The sequence below is a fragment of the Neoarius graeffei genome, chromosome 4, assembly GCF_027579695.1.
Source record: "Neoarius graeffei isolate fNeoGra1 chromosome 4, fNeoGra1.pri, whole genome shotgun sequence".
NCBI classification, from domain to species: Eukaryota; Metazoa; Chordata; class Actinopteri; order Siluriformes; family Ariidae; genus Neoarius; species Neoarius graeffei.
Window position 1 is genome coordinate 113843510 of NC_083572.1, and position 18742 is coordinate 113862251.

The 18742-nt window shown below is 40.7% G+C and overlaps 1 pseudogene; it reads right to left on the reverse strand.

Moving 5' to 3' along the window:
- Positions 1-18742, reverse strand: part of LOC132885516 (intermediate filament protein ON3-like) — a 43862-nt pseudogene that overhangs the window by 22172 nt on the left and 2948 nt on the right.

The following is an 18742-nucleotide window of genomic DNA, read 5'->3' on the forward strand; positions in this document are numbered from 1 at the left end:
TCCAGCTGCAGTTCATAGCCATCTCTATTGATAGCAGTGATGGGGCTTGCATGAGCTCTTTCACAGGCTATCACTGCTTCTTGGATTGCAGATATTACCTCCTTTTCGCCGTACCTTTGCCAGAGGTTGGGTTGGACTGCTTTCCAGACTTCATCCAGTTTTGCATCACACTCTTCCATTGTCTTTTCAAGCTCATCCTGCTGGTGCTTGCCAAGCTTGACTTCTTCACCCTCACCAGTTCCAGCTTCATCATCTGCCAGTAGGCCAGCCCTGTATTCCTCATTTGCATTGCTGACATGCCTTGCCAGGGAACTGAGCTTGCTGAACTCCTCTTGTAGCTCATGCTTGATCATGCCATTTGCAGCTCTGCTCAGGTAGTTCACTTGCTTGGCGAAGGCAGTTTTAGCTACAGTCCTCTCTTGCTTCAGTTGCTTGACTGTTTTCCCAAGAGTTTCCTTCACCATGGTGAAGAGTTTCCAGTCAATTCTTCCTTCCTTTGCGTCGACAGCTTGTCTTTAGGCCTTTGATCCTAGTCATCACTGCCATGCTGGTTATCAACTGTCAAGTTCTGTGCTTTTTGTGACCACAACTCTGCCCAAACTTGAAAAACTGCCTGATCAACCGTTGAAGGATATGATGGACAACTCAATTCTTCTTATTCCTTGGTTTTTTATTTTCTTGAAGAGGGTTTTGGTTTCAGTGGACATAATCAAATGATGAAATTGGATAAGATAGAATAGGTTGATAACCTTCAAGGTAAGCAAAAAAAACAAGTATCTCAAAATGAATGAAATAATAAACATTTTCCCCTCAAACAAGGTAAATCTTCAACAATAAGTTTAAATTAGCATAACCAAAATTATCCAATTTAAACTGCATTTACTTAATAATTAACAAACAAACAGTCATGATAAAACGTGACCTCATCGCATCTTCCATGTTTTAAGGGTTTTTTTTTTTCCTACCAGTTGTGTTTTGAGGTTGATCTGGAGTTGTGGTCATTCCATATTTCCAGGAGCAGGTGAAAGACTAACTGGGCTTTGTCCAAACATTTCCTACCATGCTTTCCCAGTGGGTGCGCAGGTAAATATAGTCCCTCTAAAACACTTGCTGAGGGTTTGGGTTCCACCTCTATCTTGTGCGTAGTCCCCCCCTGTTGGTTTGGAGTGCCTTGTGAGTGCTCATGAGAAATGAATTGAAATCTGACAACAATAATCCATCACTTGTATGGAAAGTAAAAAAAAAGTGAATAATATCCGTTTCATATCATGGAATGTAAAGGGGGCAAACCAAGCTACTAAAATAAATATGATTATATCTCACATTCAGGGGCTGAGAGGAGACGTGGTGTTTATGCAGGAGACACACCTGCATAGTGATGAGATTTTGCGCATTAAAAGGGGCAGGTTTAGTCATTTGTATCATTCGAAGTTCAGTGCTAGAGCTAGGGGAGCTGCAATTTTGATTCAAAGCCACATTCCATTTGAGCCAGAAAAAGTTGTAGCTGACTCATCTGATAGGTTTGTTATAGTGTCAGGGAGGCTGTGCAATACCCCAGTTATCTTAGCTAGTGTTTATGCACCAAATTGGGATGATGAACTGTTCATATCCAGGTTTTTCACCTCCATTCCCAATATTGAAACATACCACATAATTATAGGGGGGGGATTTCAATTTTGTTCAAGATGCTGATTTAGACAGATTCTCTTCTAGACCGTATTCCCTTACAAACTTGGCCAAACTATTAACTTCCACTGCAACAGAGCTGGGTTTATTAGACCCATGGAGGTCTAAATTCCCAGATAAAAAATCCTTTTCTTTTTTTCACATGTCCATCATTCCTACTCTAGAATAGACTTTTTCTTTTAGATAACAGATTACGCTCCAATATACACGCATGCGATTACCATAGCATTATAATTTCAGACCATGCTCCCACATCATTAGACATACATTTTCCTACTTACAGACGTCCTCTAAAACCATGGGGATTCAACTCACATCTACTAGCTAATGACCCCTTTGTTGATTCCTGAAGATCCATCATACAGTTATTTTTTTTTAATTAATGGACACCCCAGACGTGTCCAAAGGCACCTTATGGGAAACTTACAAGGCATATCTAAGAGGTCACATAATTTCCTACACAGCTCATCTTAGAAAATTGACTATGTCCAGACAGTTAGAACTAACACAACAGCTCCTGGAAGTTGATGACAATTACTCTAATAACCCAGACCCCACACTCCACAAAAGGCACCTGCAGCTTCAATTGAAGTTAAATATTTTAACTACAAATGAAGCAGAACTGCAATTGCTCAAATCTAGACAACGGATTTTTGAATCAGGGGACAAGGCTGGCAAACTCCTTGCCCAGCAAGCTAGAGCTACAGCTGCCTCTAGGCTTATTCCAAGTGTTAAGTCACCATCAGGCATCACTCTGACAGACCCAAAACATATAAATGAAATATTTGCCAAATTTTATTCTGATCTATATGCATCAGATCATCCTCAGATTAATATGGTCAATATGCTCAACACTATTGAATTTCCCAGAATAGATGAGGAGTTGGTAGAAAATTTAGCCAGCCCAATTTCACCAATGGAGGTTACGAGTGCTATTAGGGCTTTACAAAGTGGCAAATCACCAGGTCTTGATGGATTCACAGTAGAATTTTATAAGAAAATTTGCCCCACTTCTCTCCACGGTCCTAAGTATTGTATATAATGAGGCACTGTCTATTGGCCGACTCCCCCCAACCCTGACTAATGCTACTATTTCTCTTCTTCTAAAAAAAGATAAAGATCCTTTATTATGCAGTAGTTTTAGACCCATATCACTGTTAAATGTTGATTACAAAATTCTTGCCAAAATTTTATCCCTCCATCTTCAGCAAGTTCTACCAGGGATCATTTCATCAGATCAAACAGGCTTCATGTTGGGAAGACGCTCATTTCACAACACCAGAAGACTTTTCAATATACTTAACATGCCCAGCTCCAGCACCCTAGAGGCTGTGGTGTCACTGGATGCTGAGAAAGCTTTTGACAGGGTGGAATGGGACTTTCTCTTTGAAGTAATGGACAGATTTGGGTTAGGCTCAGGTTTTATTTCATGGGTGAAATTGCTATATTCATCTCCAGTAGCATCTGTACAAACAAACTATATAGTCTCACCCCCCTTTCAACTCCACCATGGCACAAGACTGGGGTGTCCACTATCCCCTTTATTGTTTGCCATAGCTATTGAACCTCTAGCCATTTGGCTAAGACCCTGAAATCTTGGTTCAGATATTTCACCAAGGAACTGTACACAAGCTATCACTGTATGTGGATGATTTACTCCTTTACATATCAAATCGTTCCACAACACTCCCAGTAGTCTTAGACATTCTAAAATAATATGGCCAATTGTCTGGCTATAAACTCAGTTTTGGAAAAAAAAAAAAAAAAAAGTGAGTTATTTGCAATAAACAACTTAGTTGGGGACCTTCCTACGGTGGCCGACAAGGGTCAAACAAACGGCAACGGCCCAATACATCTCAGTTCGAGAAAACAGCTTCAAGTATAGAAATGATGCAAAATTACAAACAAGTCTAAATTAGGTCTAAATGAAAAAACATGCTGCAAACAACAGACAAATGCATCATCATCAAATGCGATGCAAATAGAGAAACGATCTGCAAACCAAGAAATGATCTGCAAACGAAAAACGCTGCATTACCCGTCACTACAAAGGGAGATGCTCCAAACCTGCAGGGGGCACTCTCAGCATAACAACTCAATAGAGAGAGACACAGGATGGAGAGAGACAGAACAGCTGACTGAACCACAACGGCCCAATACGTCTCAGTTCGAGAAAACAGCTTCAAGTACAGAAACGATACAAAATCACAAACTCAAGTCTAAGCGAGGTCTCAATGAAAAAAAGTGTTGCAAAAAACAAATGCATCATCATCAAATGCGATGCAAATAGAGAAACGATCTGCAAACCAAGAAACGATCTGCAAATAAAAAACACTGCATTACCTGTCACTACAAACGGAGATGCTCCATCCCATCTGTCTCTCTATTGAGCTGTTACACAGAGCGCCCCCTGCAGGTTTGGAGCATCTCCGTTTGTAGTGACAGGTAATGCAGCGTTTTTTGTTTGCAGATTGTTTCTTGGTTTGCAGATGGTTTCTCTATTTGCATCGCGTTTGATGATGCATTTGTCTGTTTTTTGCAGCACATTTTTTCATTTAGACCTTGTTTAGACTTGTGTTTGAGTTTGTGATTTTGCATCGTTTCTGTACTTGAAGCTGTTTTCTCGAACTGAGACGTATTGGGCCGTTGCCGTCCTTTTGACCCTTGTCGGCCACCGTACCTTCCAGATAATATAGCTCGTTTTAAAAGAGCGGATAAAGGTTTTAAATACTTGGGCATATTTATCAACAGGACTCTAGCTGACACTTTCAACAAAAATTTTGTTCCCTTACTTGGTAAACTTGAGGAGGACTTTGCCAGATGGTCAACTTTACCCCTGTCTTTAGCTGGCAGGGTGAACCTCATCAAAATGACTGTTCTGCCAAAGTTCCTTTACCTTTTTCAACATATTCCTGTAGTCACCTCAAAAAAGTTCTTTGCCAAGTTGGACAAATCAGTATCAAAATTTCTTTGGGCCATTAAACCTGTGCGCATGCAAAAAAAAAAAAAAAGATATTGCAGCTCCCTAAACGGGTAGGGGGTCTTGCGCTCCCCAATTTTTTTGCACTACTACTGGGCAGGTAACATTCATAAATTGCTATTCTGGACTGACAAAGTCATTACCAATCAGCTGGCCTGGGTCCAAATTGAAATTTCTTCATCTCGGACCTCAGTGAGGGCGTGGCTGTGCGCGTCACTCTCTGTGTCAACCGCTGATGTAAGCATTAATCCAGTAGTCAACCAGTTGCTCAAAATCTGGTTGCAATTCAGGAAGCATTTTGGCCTGCAAGACTGCTCTATTTAAGCTCCAGTGTTGCACAACCACAATTTTAAGCCATCAACTATGGATTCTGCCTTTCAATTTTGGTCTGAGAGTTGCATAACTTCTATTAATGATCTTTATGACAATGGTACTTTCATGTCCTTTACTGACCTGTCGACCAGATTTAAGCTCCCCCCCACACCTTTTCCGTGTTTTTTTTTCAAATTAGACACTTTATCCAGAAAAATTATCCTGAATTCCCAAATCTCCCCACACAGACTTTGTAAGAAACTCTTCTTATGATAAACCCCAATCAGAGAGGGAATATTTCACATATTTTTAGTGCCTTGGACTACTTCAGTCTTCCCACAACAAACAAAAAAACTTTGGGAACAAGACCGAGGGCTAAATCTTGAACCAGACCAATGGGATAACATTCTTGAGTTAGTGCACAATTCCTCTATCTGTGCCTGACATGGGCTAATCCAGTGCAAACTCATACATAGGATCATAGATTGTCAAAAATCTATCCCAATATTGCAGACACTTGTAATAGATGCAACCAGTCCCCTGCCGATCTCATGCACATGTTTTGGTCATGTCCAAAACTGATAGACTTTTGGTCTAAAATATTTGATACCCTTCACATGGCCGACAATGTTGCGGCTGACCCCCATTCCCTCCCTGCCCTTTTTGGTATTCCACACACCAATACTTTATCAGCTGAAGCACAACACAGTATGGCTTTCTGTACTCTACTGGCCAGGCGTTTAATTTTGCTTAACTGGAAACACACCTTACCCCCGTCCTATAGCCGATGGGTTACGGAAGTCCTGTTCAGCTTAAAGTTGGAGAGGCTAAGGTTTCCTCTCGGAGGCTCTCTGAGGAACTTTGATAGAACCTGGAACCCCTTGCTGTCCATTAAAATAAATATTACTAAATACTCACTAAATATTACACCTGAGGAACCAGATATCTGAGTCCTTGAGCATTGCAACTATTTTTTTTTTTATTTCCCCTGTTTGTGTGTTCTTGTCCTGTGTTTTTTTTTTTTGTTTGTTTTTTTCTTCTTTTTTGGGGGGGGATTTCTGAAAAATGCAAAACTGAAAACATGAGCATTCTGTGTTTCATGTAGGGATTCCCCCCCATTTTCAATCTGTAGATCTGTATTGTTGATGCTCAATAAACATACTACAAAAAAAAGAAGGTAAACCTGTGCATGCGCACACAGACTTCCTCTGTCTGCTTGACTGCGCGAAGCAAGCGATTTCATGCCCATTATTTGCTTTAATCCCCTCAAATTAAATAACTTCCCAGCCACAGAATGGCCTGATATTTTGTGAGATATTACAAAAATAAACATCTATCACAATGACCACATTTTAGAGGGAACTAAATTTCACTGATTTTATGAAATCGAAAGGCCGTCTCGCTTTAATTGCTGTAACATCGTTTTCCTAGAAAAAGATGACAGGATTATTTGTAATGGCTTGATGATGGTTTCCCTAAAATGGAAAGAAACTGCTCTGTTTTTAAAGCAGACCTTGATGTCATGGACAGAATTTACAGCTGTAGAGGTTTACAGTGGAAACGAGGCTCTTACCAGTCCCTTCACAGAGTCAATCTCGGACTGCAGGCGAAGGATTTTGTGGTTATAGTCTGCAATTTCGGCTTTAGTGGTTCTCAGGTTTTCTCCATGTTGCGTGACTGTTACCTGCAACTCTTCATACTAACACACACACACACACACACACAAACTTTAATGAATGATGATGATTTTCACTGTTATATACCTTTTTCATGCAAACTGAGTCAATAGAATTGTTACAAGTGTGCAAGAATTTGTCACTTCTTTTAAGCAGGTTAATTTAACACTCACCCAAGTCTAAGACTTTCACAGTACTCCATATTTATTTTTGTATTTTACTGCTCCAAAAAAAAAATCAGCAGGCAAAAGTCATTTATGGTGTAACAAGCTTTAAAAAAAAAAAAAAACTCCAAAGTACAATCTCAGAAAAAAAAAAGAATATTTGATGGTTTCTTTAAATAGTTAAGGGTTCTTTGGTTACTAGAACCTTCTCTGTCACTCAGATTCTACACTGAAACACACAGTGCTTCTAGATTTAATCATGTGTCCAATAGTGTAACACAGTTTAAGGTATGGCACTAAGATGTGGATAAAAAGGCCTTCCCACCTTTTGTTTGTACCAGCTCTCAGCCTCAGCACGGTTGCAGTTAGCAATTTCCTCGTACTGCGCTTGCACTTCAGCCACAATCGCGTCCATGTCCAGGTCCCTTCTGTTGTCCATCTCCACAACCACTGATGTTTCTCCAGTCAGGGATTTCAGCTCCTTCAGCTCCTGTGAAGGGACAGAGAGCTCTAGGTTGAAGCAATAAGAAATGCTGTGTGTTTTAAAAGGCCATTTACACCACGCACTCTTGAAGTCTGGGTTCTGATTGGTCAGAAGGTGTTGATCTACATCTACATCTTTATTAAACTGGTAAAAATCATTCGACATCACACCAACTATTAAACAAAAACTACTACATAAAACCATCAAGTAAAAACCAATATATATATATATATATATATATATATATATATATATATACACACACAAATTGTAAAAATGCATTCTATAAACAAACACCACTAAAAATTTTAAAAAGTCAAAAACAGCCCCAGAACTACCATGACAAATTAATCACTTAAATATTGACAAGCCTTAACTTTAAAGCTCATAGGCAACAGTTTTAATTTTATGCACATTTGAAACTTTATATGTTAAAAAACCCTCTGTAATTTTCTTCTGATCCTAAGAAGTATTGTTAATAAATAATAATTAAAATAAGTTAGCGCGGATCACAGCGAATTTCTTTTCGGCGATTTTCGTGACCACTAGGTGCGTGACGTCATTCAGGACAAACAAACCGCTTGAGTTGAGTCCACTTCCATTTACTTACATTGCCGTTCGGCTTGAGTGCAGACGTGCGTTCAGGAATTTCCAAAGAAACCCCCCATGCCTTATTGTTGTGCAGTGAACTGTAACAACGGGACCGGTTCAGGAAGAAGTTTTTACCTTTTACTGAGAGAAGAGAAGAGGCGGAGCAAGAGGGTTGGCTTTTTCCGAAAAAGTTGAAGAGGCGGAGCGAGAGGGTTGGCTTTTTCCAAAAGAGGAGAAGAGGCGGAGCAAGAGGGTTGGCTTTTTCCAAAAGAGGAGAAGAGGCAGAGCGAGAGGGTTGGCTTTTTCCAAAAGAGGAGAAGAGGCGGAGCGAGTGGGTTGGCTTTTTCTAAAAGAGGAGAAGAGGCAGAGCAAGAGGGTTGGCTTTTTCCGAAAAAGGAGAAGAGGCAGAGCGAGAGGGTTGGCTTTTTCCAAAAGAGGAGAAGAGGCGGAGCGAGTGGGTTGGCTTTTTCCAAAAGAGAAGAAGAGGCAGAGCAAGAGGGTTGGCTTTTTCCGAAAAAGGAGAAGAGGCAGAGCGAGAGGGTTGGCTTTTTCCAAAGAGGAGAAGAGGCGGAGTGAGAGGGTTGGCTTTTTCCAAAAGAGGAGAAGAGGCGGACCGAGAGGGTTGGCTTTTTCTGAAAAAGGAGAAGAGGCGGAGCGAGAGGGTTGGCTTTTTCTGAAAAAGGAGAAGAGCCAGAGCAAGAGGGTTGGCTTTTTCCAAAAGAGGAGAAGAGGCGGAGTGAGAGGGTTGGCTTTTTCTGAAAAATAAGAGGCAGAGCGAGAGGGTTGGCTTTTTCCAAAAGAGGAGAAGAGGCGGAGAGAGTGGATTGTGCGCGTGAAGCCAGAGGGTTGTTTTTTTTTCCCGAAAGAGGAGAAGAGGCAGAGAGAGTGGATTATGCACATAAAACAAAAATCAAGCAGTCAAAGAAGAAACAGAGCAGCAACGCTCAAGCAAAAAGGAGAAGATTGGAGGGAAACATTTTTACTTTTGCTTGCAATTGACAAGTCAAGAATCCTGACGGATCCTGTACAATCATTGTGGAAATGAGACAAAGGGATATTTCCTCGCTTAGAGTCGGCTATAAATAGTATAATGCCACGGATGGCAGGCTAATGTGGCCTACCGGCACACTGTCCAGTAATCGTTCCCTATATCCACTAGGGAGGGCGGTTTAATTATTCTTCAAAAGGGCTCTTATTTAGTATTACGACGAAAGTAGGAATTTATCATAACTACCAGGATAAATCGTTTGGGCGCGAGTCTTGTTGAGGTCCGGGGTCACCGCAATCAGAGTCGGCCGAGTCGCTGTCCGATTCCGAGGCCGCACGGTCAAACCAGTGAGCCACATTCACCGATTGCTTCACAACGACCATAGGTTCATACATACATGGTTTCACCTCTCGATATTTAATTTGGAGAGTTCCTACTTCAAAATCGCTATCAGACATTTTACACAACCTTTCACAACCAAAGTCCGTACACGTGTGCTCGCTTTGCAGGTAAACACAGAACTGCCCCTGGTCTGTTTGGCTTGAATGACGTCACGACGACGGTCCCCTGGAGGTGAAAGTGTGCATAAGTGAGATGCAAACAAACCTTCGGAAATTGGGCAAAACAGTATATTTTAACCGTTTTATTCAATTTAAGGGTGCAAATTAGACACTAGGAAGATTGAATTCGCTTTTTGGGTCGTTCTTCTCGACAATAAAGTTGATATTCTACGTTTCTCCTCCGACTGTTGCCTATGACCTTTTAAAGGTCTCTAAACAACTATTTTCAACTATGTTTCTAGGCAGATGATTCCAAAAGTCTAATAGTTCTATGGAAAAAAGAACAAAAATAAACATTCTGAGTAGCCTTGTATTGTTTGGACTTAAAATTATGACTTGAATGGGTCCTGACTCCAGTATTATCATGAGGACAAGTAATTATTTACATCAATATCAACAAGTCCATGACACATCTTGTATATGAAAATTAATCTAGATAATGTCTTTCTTGACTCAAGATCTTGCATCTAAAGATTAATTTTCTATAATAGCAGCTCTGACAGTAGTGCAGCTGCACATCACAGGTTTATTTATAATTAATGTGCTCGTTCTAATACATTATTATTTCTATAGCAACAGCTATAAATACAGTCCTGTGCAAAAAGTCTTAGGCACATGTGAAAAAATGCTGTTGACCAAAAATGGCTTAAAAATAATGAAATGAAATGTTTCAACATTAAAAAAATACTATAAACAGTAATCAGTGAGCCATAATAAATGAAATAAAGTTAATATTTGGTGTGAGACGACCTTTTTCTTAAAAAAAAAAATCAAAGTCTCAGGTCCAGTGAGTGCAGTTTTATGCGGAAATGAGCTGTAGGTTTCACTGAACATCTTGCAGAACCAGCCCCAGTTCTTCTGGACACTTTGACTGTCACACTCACTTCTTCATTTTGCACCAAAACCCAGCAGCCTTCATTACATTTTCTTTTTTAATGTAAAAAGTGCTCTCTTATGGAATATGCTGCTCAGACATATTACAAACTTTTTTTCTGTAACATTTTAATTTTGTGCTGGAAAAAAAAAGAATGTTTGGAACTCTAAAATGTTTTTGTACTGACTCGATAATGTAGAAGTCAGAAAATAGAAATCTATAACAAAGTTTGTATGAAAAAAATGGGGGCTAAGACTTTTGCACAGTACTGTATACATTCAGAGGGACTTGTACAACTGATGCTTCACATAAACAGATTTTTAAAATGTGTGTAATTGTTGATACGGTGAAGTTTTCTGTCAGGAGAAATGTGTTTGTGGAATGTTTCTGGAAGGAGTCTCCAGTGTCAGCGCTGTGGAATAGTCAGACATGAAGCTGGAACTTTACGGTAAGTTTTCTGGTATCTTCAGGACAGAGGAGTTTACATGTTGCATTTAAGCGAGAACAAAGAGAGACTGGTGAGGAGATGAGCGTTTATAGCTGCTATACCATCAGTGGGAACAAGAACTAATTTGTTTTGTGGATGTCCGATTGAAATTGTTGTCAAATTTCTGAGGTATAAGAGGAATGCGACACTTGCAGATGTGCTGCTAAAGAAAACTAATCAACTCAATGTTCTACTACAAAAGAAACTCACACGTTTTATGACTCGTTTTACACACTGACCGAGTTCTTTACTATAGTAAGAAATAGGAATGCACCTGCTCATAGATCAGTGTTAGGAACTCAAACTCGTCTCTAAGGCTGTTCACTGATGTCTCCAGCTGAACTCGAGCCATGAAAGCCTGATCAACATCCTGAAACACACCCACACCACACCACACACATTCTCTGTTCAAGATCCTAATCTTCTCATTTATTCAAATGCAGACATAGTGTGCAATACACAGCAGAAATAAATGCTGTAGCTCACCTTTTTTAAGAGCACAAAGGTGTTCTCGGAGTCGGTACGTTTATTGAGCTCATCTTCATACCTGCAAGACACACTCTCAATTGAAACATACATTCAAGCAGTGGTGCTTGAAAGTTTGTGAACCCTTTAGAATTTTCTATATTTCTGCATAAATATGACCTCATGAACAAATGAGGTCATATTTATGCAGAAATATAGAAAACAAATGAGTTAAACAAATGAGACAAAAATATTATACTTCGTCATTTGTTTATTGAGGAAAATGATCCAATATTACATGTCTGTGAGTGGCAATAGTATGTGAACCTCTAGGATTAGCAGTTAATTTGAAGGTGAAATTAGAGTCAGATGTTTTCAATCAATGGGATGACAATCAGGTGTGAGTGGGCACCCTGTTTTATTTAAAGAACAGGGATCTATCAAAGTCTGATCTTCACAACACATGTTTGTGGAAGTGTATCATGGCATCAACAAAGGAGATTTCTGAGGACCTCAGAAAAACCGTTGTTGGTGCTCATCAGGCTGGAAAAGGTTATAAAACCATCTCGAAAGAGTTTGGACTCCACCAATCCACAGTCAGACAGATTGTGTACAAATGGAGGAAATTCAAGACCATTGTTACCCTCCCCAGGAGTGGTCGACCAACAAAGATCACTCCAAGAGCAAGGCATGCAATAGTTGGCAAGGTCACAAAAGACCCCAGGGTGATTTCTAAGCCACTGAAGGCCTCTCTCACGTTGGCTAATGTTAATGTTCATGAGTCCACCATCAGGAGAACACTGAACAACAATGATGTGCATGGCAGGGTTGCAAGGAGAAAGCCACTGCTCTCCAAAAAGAACATTGCTGCTCGTCTGCAGTTTGCTAAAGATCACGTGGACAAGCCAGAAGGCTATTGGAAAAACGTTTTGTGGATGGATGAGACCAAAATAGAACTTTTTGGTTTAAATGAGAAGCGTTATGTTTGGAGAAAGGAAAACACTGCATTCCAGCATAAAAACCTTATCCCATCTGTGAAACATGGTGGTGGTAGTATCATGGTTTGGGCCTGTTTTGCTGCATGTGGGCCAGGTCGGTTTGCAATCACTGATGGAACAATGAATTCTGAATTATACCAGCGAATTCTAAAGGAAAATGTCAGGACATCTGTCCATGAACTGAAGCTCAAGAGAAGGTGGGTCATGCAGCAAGACAACGACCCTAAGCACACAAGAATGTTTTACTCCCCTTAGAGAAATTGAATTACTTTCATTAATCTCTGCATCAAAAGCCTCAACTTGTGTACTAGATCCCTTACCTACACATCTATTCAAACAGATAATACCTGAAGGAATTGAACTGCTTCTAAAAATAATAAATTCTTCTCTCACGATTGGCTATATACCCAAATCCTTTAAACTAGCAGTTATCACCCCCTGATTAAAAAACCTGACCTTGATCCCCGTCGGCTGTCCATTTATCAGCCAATATCAAACCTCCCCTTTATCTCCAAGATCCTTGAAAAAGCTGTGGCACAGCAGTTATGCTCATATTTACATAGGAATAACATCCATTAAATGTATCAGTCAGGATTTAGACCTCATCATAGCACAGAGACAGCTCTGGTTAAAGTAGTAAACGACCTACTGTTGGCGTCTGATCAGGGCTGTGTCTCCCTGCTTGTGTTGTTTGACCTTAGTGCAGCATTTGATACCATTGATCATTCCATTCTTCTGGATAGACTAGAAAATGTTGTGGGAGTTAAGGGAACGGTCCTCTCCTGGCTCAGCTCTTATTTAACTGATCACTATCAGTATGTTGATGTAAATGGTGATTTTTCTAGACGTACTGAGGTAAAGTTTGGTGTTCCACAAGGTTCTGTCTTGGGTCCACTGCTTTTTTCTCTATATATGTTCCCTCTGGGTGATATTATTCATAAACATTGTATTAGTTTCCACTGTTATGCTGATGACACACAGTTGTATGTTTCTGCAAAACCTCATGAGAGACACCAGCTTAATAGAACTGAGGAATGTGTGAAGGACATTAGACACTGGATGCTTATTAACTTCCTTCTGCTTAACTCTGCCAAGACTGAAGTACTTGTACTCGGACCACATGCAGCTAGAAGTAAGCTTTCTGATTCCACAGTAACTCTGGATGGCCTTTCTGTTTCTTCACTTGCAGCAGTAAAAGACCTTGGAGTGATTATTGACCCCAGTCTTTCATTCGAAACTCACATTTATAACATTACCTGGACAGCTTTCTTTCATCTCAGAAATATTGCTAAGATAAGAAATTTAATGTCAATACATGCCGCAGAAAAACTCGTCCATGCTTTTGTTCCCTCCAGGTTGGATTATTGTAATGCCTTACTGTCTGGATGTTCCAATAAGTGCATAAACAAGCTCCAGTTAGTTCAAAATGCAGCAGCAAGAGTCCTTACTAGAACTAGAAAATATGACCACATCACCCCTGTCTTATCCACACTGCATTGGCTCCCAATCGAATTTTGTATTGATTTATAAAATACTACTATTGACCTTTAAAGCACTGAATGGTTTCGCACCACAGTACCTGAGTGAACTTGTGGTCTTTTATGACCTGCCACGCCTACTTGGATCAAAAGGTGCAGGCTATCTGCTGGTACCTCGTATAGTGAAGGCTACATCAGGGAGTGGAGCCTTTTCTTACAAAGCCCCACAGTTATGGAACAGCCTTCCAAGTAGTGTTCGGGAATCAGACACAGTCTAAGCATTTAAGTCTAGGCTGAAAACATATCTGTTTAGTCAAGCCTTTTGTTAATGGTGTTTATGAGGTAAAGGTGTAGATCTGGAGGATCCTCAGACAGAGTGTTTTGGTAAACTGGGATGTATGTGTAGCAGGTGGAATTACCTCTTACTCCGCAGTTTCCTTGAGATCTGGCTGCATTGGGAGGGGCCAGTCCAATTAATCAATGGTGTGCGTCACGAGCCTATTTATGGTAGAGTGATTTTGAACTCTGGAGGCATGACGATCCCCCCCTTGCTGTTTCCTGTCACACCCCTTCCTGTTTACCTGCGGCCGTGTATCCACTGTTTGGCTTTCCCCCGGTCTTGTCCAGCTGTGCATTTTGTGTGCAGCGACTTCCGAATGTTCTCTTGGCATCTGTATTAAGTGCAGATGACCCATGGAATTCTGTGAGCCTCACTGGGATTAGGCGAGAAGTTTTGGATCGTGTGGTGTTGCCGGTTTTGGTCCAGGTTTGCTGCTGTTCTTGCCAGCGCGTTTCTGCTAAGTGCTGTTTTCTCTGATTGGTGCAGCTGCCTGCATGAGGAGGGCTGCGAAACCACCACAGCCCTTTAACACTAGTTTTAACTTTTGTAGGGTGTGTGTGTGTGTGAGACTGTTTGTGTGCCTGATCATCATTCATTTATAATCAATGTGTGTGTTTGGAGTGTGGTATGAGGGATTTTCTTTTCTGTTAAATTGGGTATTTTTGTTTATTTGTTTTAGTCCTGCTCAGGCTTTACCTGCTGGCAGGAGGCTCTTTTTCTATAGCTGTGGATAGCCAGTGGGCTATCTTATTGGGCCTGATTTATGTTAATGCCTTTTTTATTATTTTATTTATTTTGTTTATTTGGTTTAATGCTCACGAGAGCTTATTTTATGTGAATTTGTGTGTGGCTAGTAACCACGTCTGCCAACCTTTTCTGCCGTGGCAAGCAGCCTTTGGTTGCCAATTGTATGCCAGTACTGGTGGGAGGCTATTGCAAGCTGTGGATCATCAGTGGTCCACGTAGTTCCCCTCCCTTAGTTTACATCGTGTGTGGTTGTGCATTTTAATTGGTTAGTTTGTTGTGATCTAGCTGTGTTATTTCTTTGTTTGATTCTCTCTCTTCATACCTTTTTTTCTGTTTATTTACTTTTCAGGTACTGTGTGCCCAAGGCGGGGTGGCAGTTGATTCCTTAGGTGGTGGTGTTTTCCTATTGTCCATGTGTGTTCACGTGTACCTGTGTGGAATTCTCCTTTTATGTTTTTGATTTTATTTGATTTATTTTGATTTGGTTTGTAGTGAGTGTGACACGTGGGCTTGCATGGTGTGCCTCTTTGGATCTCTTCTCCGTCTCCTGGTATCTTGCCCCCTGCTGGTAGGCCTCGGCCCTGTTAATATTGATTTTTCCCTTACCCTTGCCCCACATGCATGTTAGTTAGTCCTTTGGAGTGTGAATGAAAGTGATTGTGAAGTAAAGGAAAGAATTATTTTGTAAACATTGTAACAAAATAAAATAGCCTTTTTGTATTTTCATAACTTTGGTCTCTGGTGTCTTTAGTCAAACGAACCTTGCGTGTCAACATAGTGAAGTGTTTTCTGGTTAATATTCCTGGGGTGAAAGTCCCCTGGTGGCGTAGTCAGTAACTGCTCTTTGGCTCTGTTTAAGGTCCAATTTAGTCAACGCGTTGCTTTTCTGCCCAAGGCCACATATGGATGCTGTCAGTCTCCCACTCGCTTGCTCACTCGAGTTTGTTGACGGTGTAGTGGCTGCTGCTTTATGTCCCGGGGCTCCCTCATGCCTGTGTTACCTTCTGACCCTCTCCTTTTAGTTATGCGGTCATAGTTAATTTTGCCAGAGTCTCTGCTTGCACTCAGCGCAAAATGTATACTGTTCCTACTTATTCAGGTGACATTGGGCATACCTAACAACCTGTGTTTTCTCTCTCTTCTCCCCCCCCCATCTGTCCCTCTGAGTTACATGTCAATTCTGGGATCGAGGTGCTGAACCTCTTCTGCTCCTCAGACCTGCCTGATCCATCCTGGTGCCCTGTGTCTGGTTGGAGTCTCATCACATCGCTCCTGTGGAGGACAGCCCCATATGGACATGGACAGTTGAAAGTCACACTTGGAAGACATTCTGGACACTTACAGTAATGCTTTTGTGGCTGAGGACTACAGTTGGCTTGCTAACTTTGGGACTGCAGTTGTCATGAACAGTTTTTTGCACTCAAGTTTCCATTAATGAAGAGTTATAACATCAACAAAACTGACTTCATGTTAAAACTGTTAATGTTATAGTCATGTCTGTTGTCCAGGTGAGGATTGGTTCCCTTTTGGGTCTGGTTTCTCTCGAGGTTTCTTCCTCGTGTCGTCTGGGGGAGTTTTTCCTTGCCACCATCACCACAGGCTTTCTCATTGGGGATAGATTAGAGATAAAATTGGCTCATGTCTTGGGTCATTCAGATTCTGTAAAGCTGCTTTGGGACAATGTCTATTGTTAAAAGCGCTATACAAACAAACTTGACTTGACAAGTCATTCTACCAAAGAATGGTTAAAGAAGAATAAAGTTAATGTTTTGGAATGGCCAAGTCAAAGTCCTGACCTTAATCCAATCGAAATGTTGTGGAAGGACCTGAAGTGAGCAGTTCATGTGAGGAAACCCACCAACATCCCAAAGTTGAAGCTGTTCTGTACGGAGGAACGGGCTAAAATTCCTCCAAGCCGGTGTGCAGGACTGATCAACAGTTACCGCAAACGTTTAGCTGCAGTTATTGCTGCACAAGGGGGTCACACCAGATACTGAAAGCAAAGGTTCACATACTTTTGCCACTCACAGATATGTAATATTGGATCATTTTCCTCACTAAATAAATGACCAAGTATAATATTTTTGTCTCATTTGTTTAACTGGGTTCTCTTTATCTACTTTTAGGATTTGTGTGAAAATCTGATGATGTTTTAGGTCATATTTATGCAGAAATATAGAAAATTCTCAAGGGTTCACAAACTTTCAAGCACCACTGTATACTGTATGTAGATCATTTATATAATTTTTAAGCCAGGGTTCCCTTCTAATGTAATAGGAACAGACTCCTGATTCTAAAATAGGAGAATTTGTCTGGTAGATGTGCTGTTAAATCTGGAACCCTAAACACATTGATTGCTTACAGTAGGTATTTATTGCATGGCTCATTTGAAGACTCAATTCTGATTGGTCAGTTATCGCATTCAGCAGACTTATTTCTTTATAACAGACAGCTGTCATGGATATCAGATGTTGCTAAGGACTGTGTCATTCGCAGAAGCAATAAAATCATTTTAAAACCATTCTTCCATATGTGAAATAATGTATAGCAAGCCAAATCTGACTGTGAAATAAACTCCTTCAGGGTGATTCAAGACTCCTCTGCTTCATGTCGGGGTTCTGCATCACCATGTTGGGGTTTATTTCACAACAATGACCTGCTCTTATAGAATCTATCCCTTAGTTATAGAACCTTACAGCAGGGAGGCTTTTTTTATTACCTCAAAAAATCTCTGAGGAACTTTTTAAAATACACTTCATGCAGATACCAATGGGGAAAAAATCAAGTCCCTCAACCCTCAAAGTTTTTTTTTAAGATGTTTGAGTTCTGTTTGGATTTTTTTCTGAAAAGGAGATTCGTTGCTGTACAGTTCTTAAGCCTTGCCCCATAGGGATGAACTAGCATCCCTTTAAGGTTCTGTGTTAAAGTGTATTCATGATTGTGCTGTTAACTGTGAACATGTTTTCATACTTCTTTTTAAAGTCCTCCACCAAGCTCTTCATGTTATCCAGTTCACATTTCAGGTGCTGTTTTTCATGGCCAAGGCCATCCAAGTGTCTGCACAGTTTAGCGATGTGGTTCTCGAATATGCCATTGATTTTAGACTGTGAGGTGGTCTGTTCTTGCAGAATGCTCCACTTGGTTTCCAACCGTTTGTTCTCCTGCTCCAGAAAGCGCACCTACGATGGGGTATCAAACATTTAAATGAGCATTTACATTTATGTTTATTTATGTTCCTGATGTTATGATTCCTAAGGCTTTCCTTGGTGGCCTCGCCCACCTATTTCTGTTCAAATCCTGAAGGACGAGAAATGTGCTCAATTTGAATAATATCCAAATCACAAGATAAGAAAATGAGACTGTCAATGATGGCGTAGCTCACTCTGGCTCTAGTCCAGAAGGAACGATCTAAAGTGGGCCACCTTGCGCAATAAATGTTGCAAGCTGTATACACTATATAGAAGCGATATCCACCCTAGGAATATAGACCTATTTACCAGAAAGAATCCAAAATGGCGAGGAACTGACCGAGAAGGAGCGATTTTTGTTGAACTGCTCATTAAGGCTTAATTAGTCCATAACTTCATTAATAATTGTCATTAAGCAAATCTGGGTAGAAGTTATATGCACCCTAGGTACCCCTACCTTCATGCCAGAAAGAATCAAAATCAGTGAAGAATTGGAGAAGAAGTGATTTGTGTGGAAACTGCTCATTCCATCCATCCATCATCTGTAGCCGCTTATCCTGTTCTACAGGGTCGCAGGTGAGCTGGAGCCTATCCCAGCTGACCATGGGCGAGAGGCGGGCTACACCCTGGACAAGTTGCCAGGTTATTGCAGGGCTGACACAGAGACAACCAACCATTCACATTCACACCTACGGTCAATTTAGAGCCACCAGTTAACCTAACC